The 6,585-nt window shown below is 58.2% G+C and overlaps 1 protein-coding gene across 2 annotated transcripts in view; it reads left to right on the top strand.

Moving 5' to 3' along the window:
• Window positions 1-1,181: 1,181 nt before the first annotated feature.
• ARHGEF9 (Cdc42 guanine nucleotide exchange factor 9) overlaps window positions 1,182-6,585 on the top strand; it is a 207,146-nt gene continuing 201,742 nt past the window's right edge. For both annotated transcript variants that reach the window (XM_030967639.1, XM_030967637.1), the window contains exon 1: window positions 1,182-1,348. The gene's annotated coding sequence lies outside the window, so the exon portion shown is untranslated. The remainder of the gene's footprint in view (window positions 1,349-6,585) is intronic.

Raw genomic sequence — 6,585 nt, 5'->3', positions numbered from 1 at the left:
TTCCATGGTTCTGTGGGGAGCAGGCTGGTGATGTTCTCCAGGTGTTTCTGGTTCCAAGCAGTGATCTGAAGCACCTGGTCAGGCCCAAAGGAGCTGGGTTTGCCCAGGTGGGCTCGGGGCTGGGTAGGTCTGCTCTCCCAGCAGGGGAGAAAAGGGACCTTCCACCCTGAGACAGGGAACAGAGAAGCTTGAAAGAAGATAACATAGAAGATAGTGGAGTTAGAGCATTTGGGAACCAGAACCCTGGAGAAAATCGAGGTAAATTTAATTCCCGCCATGTGGGCTGCTCAGTAGTGATGGAAGAGCCGGTGTTGGGTGCTCCGAGGCGTCCTCTTGTCACTGTGGAAGGGACCTTGGGGATGATGTGGCTCCAGCCCCCGGTCCCTTGTGGGGGACAGAGCGCGGGGCCCTCAGAGCCCGGAGCCCTCAGAGCCCGGAGCCCTCGGAGCGCGGGGCCCTCGGAGCGCGGGGCCCTCAGAGCCCGGCGGGCGGCTCGGCCTGCGGGGCCGGGGGTGCCGGGGCTGCGTGGGACGGGCCGGGGCCGCGGCCGCGCTTCCTCCGATTGTTCTGCTCGCCGGAGCGGGGCGGGGACACGGCGGGGACACAGCGGGGACAGCGACCCCCGAGAGCTGCGTGCGGGCATCGCCCCCAGCCCCGAGCAGCTCCGGCGGGACAGCGCGGCCGGGCCGGGGCGGCGCCGGGCGGGCGGGGGGCCGGGCCCGGCGGGCGGGCGCTCGGAGATCCCGCAGCGATCCCTCAGCGATCCCGCAGCGATCCCGCAGCGATCCCCGCGGCTCGCAGCGCGGCCGGCACCGCACGGAGCGGCCGCTTCGCCTCGCGTCGCTCGCCGTCGGTGCCGTGTGCGCGCAGCGGCGGCGGCGCCGGGCGGGCCCCGACGGGACGGGGCTGCGGGGGATGCGCGGAGCAGCGCGGCCCGCGCCGGGCCCCGGCGGCCGCCCCCGAACCCCGCTGCCCGCGGGCGGGCGCCGGGGACGGCCCGAGCCCGGCTCGGGGGGCCGCGCCGCCGCCCCCTGAGCGCTCCGCCGGCCCCTGCCGGGGCTCCCGGGCCGGGGCCGGCGGGGAGCGCCCGGCGCAGCCGGGAGGGCGGCGGGAGCGGCTCCCGGAGCGGGGCTGCTCTCTGCTCTTGCTTTTCAACTCCCTCTCAGGAGCTCGCACCTTCGGGCGCTTTTAAAGTTTTTATTTTGTTATTCTTTTTGGTGTTTTAAAACTTTTTTTTATTAAGATTTTTTTTTTAAAAACATTTCAACTTTCCGACGCCAGCGCAGAGTTTTGCCGTGATCGCCGGGACCGCGTGAGCGTGCGGCGCCGAGGCCATGCGGTGAGCGAGGTAAGAGCGGGGCTGGCACCGGGACCGGCACCGGGACCCCCGAGCCCCGTCCCGGGCTGGGGCCGGGGCTGCCCCCGGAGCCGCGGCTTCAACGAGAGTGAAGTGTCGCATCACTGCTCTTTGTGCTCTGACCCCATAAATCCGTGTCACCCCCGCGCAGGTACCTGCTGGACAAACCCTCCTGTCCCACAGAATGCTCACAAAGCCGCGAAGTTCGGATTAGTTTCGGAAAACCTCCCTTTTTTACAGAACATCACGTGGGAATCTTTTCTTTGTTGGGGTTTTTTGGCTGTGTTGGAGCTGCTGAGGAAGCACCAGCCCGAAGCTGAGCGGGGCAGTTCCTGCCGTGACCGGGGTCTGGGTTTATTTTCCGCCGCGTGTGTCGGGATTGAGCGGTTTGAGCCGGGTTTACACCCCGTGTGAGCTCCCGAGGAACGGGCTCCCTGCTTGCCCACGGTGATTCAGGGCGCGTTTGAGTCCAGGGGAACATTTCTGTGGGCTCTGGTGGGAGTTCCGTGCTTGGGAGCGTTCGCTTATTACTGGTTTTAGTGGTTTTGGGGAAGCTGACGGAGAGAAAGTCTCACTCGGGTGTTCACAGAGCCTGGGTGGAGAGTCCCTGTTCCCACCTCCACCTTGGTGCGTTGGTTTTACACCTGAACATTTATGAGATGAGGGATTTCAAAATGCGGGGATTAATGGCTGATATCACCTCCCTGCTCCTCCCTCGGGTTTTGTTTTAAAACAAGGCACGAATCCTTCCCGAGTGACGACAGATCCCGGCAGCAGCTCCGAGCGGGACCGGGCTGCGGTGCCGGGACAGCCCCGAGCCCCCGGGGCTGGCTGCTCACTGCCGATTAAACCCTCGCTCTGCCGGGTCCAAACTGCTGGAACTGTTCAAATCAAGTATTTATGGAATGCTGCTCGCTCCCTGCCCGGTATCGTCTCTGATTGGCTTGGTGGAAAGTAAAATTGCCAAATTTAGGTCTGTTACAGTAAGTGCTGGAGCAGGTGGATGCTTTGCTGGAGCTCCTGCCCAGAGGGTTTGGGTGCCCTGCTCCAGTGCTGGCAGGACGGCTCGTTCCAGAGGCTTTTGGTGCCTTGTTGACCAGACAGGGACTGGGAGTGCTGAATTTCTGCTGGGCCACCTCGTTTTCCTGGAATTAATCTGATTTCTGTGCATTACAAAGAGAGCTGACCGGGTGTTTGTGTTGGGTGGAGAGGGAACGTTGTGCTGCCACTCCTCCTTGGTGTCCAGGGAAGTTACAGACTCAGAGCCACCCGAGTCCCCCTGTGTGACACCGAGGTGCCCACTGTGGCCTCAGGGAGGGCTCTGTTCTTCAGAGGGGTGACAGTGACCTCTCTGCCTTGCTTTCCTCCTGCCCTAGGAGCTGTCCCAGAGCTCAGGAGCTTGTCCAGGTGGGACTCCAGGAGCTCTGGGTGGTGCCATCACTGGCACAGGTGCAAAGGGCTGGTCCAGGGGAAGAACCCACTGATGGGGAGGAGGAGGAGGTGGGTGCATCATCACAAGGGGAGGGAAAATGCATCCCCTCCTGATAAATTCAGCTGGAAGTGCTGCAGAAGGGTCTGCTTTGGAAAGAGGAGTCTGGAAACTACGCTTGAACTAAAAGCCACAGGTGCAACAAGTTGATTTCTGGTCCCCTGCTCCATTTTTGGTTCATCCCACGCCTGTTTTAAGGGTTATTTCTTCCCATCCTTGTTCCCAAGCTCCGGAGGCTCCTGCCTGCTGTTATTGCTCCTTTTCCTAAGTGCTGATTGCTCTCAGCCATCCTGTTCAGTGGGGTTTTGTTTTGTCCAGCTTGCAGGCTCGTCTGAAACTTCCAGGTGAAGTTCAAGAAAGGGTTTGCTTTTGAATTTACTTTAGTAAGCCTCAGGAATAGTCTGGGACATCCCAGATCTGAGTTAGGGAGCTGAAAACCCCACAGTTAATTACTGGAGCCCAGTGACACTTGGAGCAATTACTTCTGCCTGTATTCCTGCTGCTGTATTTGTGTCTGGTGATCCCAAAGACTTCCCCAATTCTTGCACTGATATCAGCTGATTTAATAAAATTCCTCTGCCTCAGGACCCTCCATGGGCCAGGTTCCTGCTGGCACCACGAGCCGGGGATGTCACCACGTGTGCTGCCTGTGGCCCCCTGCCAGCCTTGTTCCAGGGCATAAACATCACCAACTTGGATTTTTGTGAGGTGCTTTTTATGAAAAGTTTGTTGCATTTGGCCTTCTTGCACCCAGCACGCAATAGCTGTGGGAAGGAGGTTATTCCTGGCTTGGTGCTGACATGAGGACACAGTATTAATTTTCCGTTAAATGACAGATTTATTGGAGTTTTCTTCATCTGCACGGTCTGACCTGCAAACCTGAGCTGGAATTTGCCAGAAGGGGGCATTTTGCAAACATCACAAAGGATTTTGGTGGTGGGGAGATGGGCAGGGTGAGCTTGGCTGGAGGATTAGGCAGCGATGTGTGTCTGGGAACCGCGGAGTTTTGGGGGAAATTCTTGTGCAAATAAACACTGAGAAATGAATTTTGGGTCATTTAGGGCTGAGGGCTGGGTGCATGGAGGCCAGCTCCCAGTCCCACTGCAGCCTGCTGGCTCCAAGTAGTTAAAATAAGAAACTGTGGAGTAGCCTTGTTTTTTTTTTTTTCTCTGAGGAAACTCTTGAAAAATGTTTTTCCAGTTATCTCCCAGTAATTGTTTCTTGCTGTAGGTTGAGCTCTGAGAGCTCTGGTGTTCTTGCATGAGGTTTCTCTGCTGTTCCTCTCTGGCAGGAGGGTGTGGAGCCCACAGCTCTGTGTTCCCTCTGTTGGAAGGTGCTGCTGAGCTGCCCAGTCCTGCCCAGTAAAGCCAGTCCTTCTCTGGGGCACACCAGGAGCTGGGCTCTGGGGTTGGTTTTTTGCAGGGGGTGTGTGCTGGATTTGGGGTCCCAGGCAGTGTGTGCTTTCCAGCCTCACCAGCTCTGTCCTTCCCTCTTCTGTCCCCATCCCAAATCCAGAGTCCTCCTTAATCCTGGCATCAAGGCTTGGCTTTCTCTGCCCTTCAATATTCACCATCTACAGGTGCAGGGGGATTTTAAAGGCTCCTTGGGGTCAGCCCTGCCCTGGTGCCCACAGCCTTGGTGGGAGCTGCTACATGGGTGGGATCCTTGTCCTCTCTTCAGCCCTGGGGAGAGCAAAGCAGAGGCAAATTAGGGGAGCTGATGGAAGAAATGGGGTGAAAACCTTGTTTCTGTTTCCCTGGTTCCCTCTTTGATGTGCCAACAGCTGGCTTACAGTTTGTGTGCTAATTCCAGCAGGAAGGGACTGGATTTGGGCACAGGAGGTCTCATGGAGGTGCTGGAGCATCCCTAATGGTTCAGGATCATGCTAAGCCAGGCCCAGGTGCCATCACCCATTTCCTGAGCTTCTTCCTCCTGCAGTAAATGCTGATCTCTCTGCATATCCAGAGTGATGGGCGTCCTGGGGTGATGGGGAAGGTGTGCAGAAATAAAACCAAATCTTAAAAACACCTTCCTGCTACTCCTCCCTTCTTCCCAGGCTTGACTTCTCTCCCAGTTTCTTCCCTTTCTCCCCCTTGGAGGTGCAGGGTGATGGAGAATGGTGCTGTGGCCAGCTCATCACGCCTTGGCTCTGCCCCTCCTTCCTTCTCAGGGCACTCCTTGCACTCCTCCCCTGCTCCAGCCTGCGATCATCCTCCATCCCTGCTTTGCTATAGGAGCTTGTCCTTGGCTTTTCTCAGGGTTTGGGATTTTCTCAGGCTTTTGGGGCTGTGCTGATCCCTTGTTCCAGACAGAAGCTCCAACACTGGAGCATTTTGGCTGCAGTTGCAGCCGCTGGTGCCCGATGCCATCAGCAGCCCTGTCCTTGCTGCACCTGTGCCATCTTTCCAGGAGAGATGGAGAGATTTCCATGAGCCTCCCAAGCCCCAGCCTGCTCTGTGCTGCTTTCCCAAGCACTGCAGGATATGAAACATCTGCGAGAGAAAAGCCAGGTCCAGATGTTGCAAGAGGCTGCTGCAGTAATGGGATTATCCCCAGCCTGGATGGCTCCTGTTCCAAGCCACCGGTGTGGTTTTTTCCCTTCTTCCCAGCCTGGGCTCAGTGTGGTGCTTTCCCTGTTGCCAGAGGAGCATCCCAGCAGGGGCAGGAGCCTGGAGGAGCTGCCCTGATGCCGTGTTCCCGTGGCAGAGCTTTCCCAGGGTGTTTTCTCCCCGGAGCTGGCGCGCGCCGCCGCACAGGAAATTCTGGTTGCACCATTATTGCAGAGCCTATTGTTTGGGGCAAGGGCAGGATTCGGGCTTGCTCACATCCTCCAGTGTCTCACTGTGCTGAAAGGATGTGGTGGGGTAGCCAGGGCTGCAGGAGGAGCACAAAGCTCCAAGCTGGGTTTGTGCAGAGTTCGTGCTTAGCCCAGATCCCTGCCTTTCTGACCAAACCCGTCCCTCTGGTTTTCCATGGGAAACCTCGGGGTTAAGGAAAACTTGGAGTGAGGCTTGAGCAGGGCACAGTCCTTTGTTGCAGTTGGAAGCGTTTTGCTGCTCAGCCTGCTCCTGTCTGTGGATGGTGTGTGGTGGACACCTTGTGTAGCAAGGTGGGGTGGAGCAGGTGCACCCTGAGGGATGTAAAATCAGGGTTTGGGGGATACAGAACCCACTGAGCGTTGCTGGAGATGGCAGCACACGTGGCCTGGCTCTCGGGGTGTGTGCAGGCAGGCAGAGCACGTGGCAGCTCTGTTTTCACCTGCCACAGCCTCGTGGCATGACCAGGGCCTGTTCACCTGGCTGTGCCTTAGTTTTACCGGGGTGTTGGAGCGAGCTGCTCTGCCCGTGTTTGCTTTCGCTTTGCCTTTCCCCCTGCGCTAATCCTGTGGCTTAGATGGTTGGCTTTGATTGCTGCCTTTCCCAGGCTGGGCTCTGCGGGCGGCGCAGGCTGCTCCTCGCTCACCCGTGTGAGCTGCAGCTCCTCTCAGGCTGCCTGGGATGTTTGGGCTGCCGGCAGGAGCAGGAGGATCCCAAAGCTTTGTTGTCCGGGCTCTGCAGGGTTGGCTGCTCACCCTCCTCGGGTTTTTCATTCCCTTTTGGCTGCCATCCCAATAGAGAGAAGGCATCAAACCAGGGCGGGTGTAAAGAGCAGCGCTGCACGTGTGACTGTGCAAACCCAGGGCACCACAGGGAATATTTCTGTGTCTGCTCTGGGGTGCCCTGACCCCCAGGGCAGCACT

This window comes from Camarhynchus parvulus, chromosome 4A (genome assembly GCF_901933205.1).
Source record: "Camarhynchus parvulus chromosome 4A, STF_HiC, whole genome shotgun sequence".
NCBI lineage: Eukaryota > Metazoa > Chordata > Aves > Passeriformes > Thraupidae > Camarhynchus > Camarhynchus parvulus.
The sequence above is the reverse complement of the archived record's forward strand: the minus strand, read 5'-3'. Positions and strand labels throughout refer to the sequence as shown.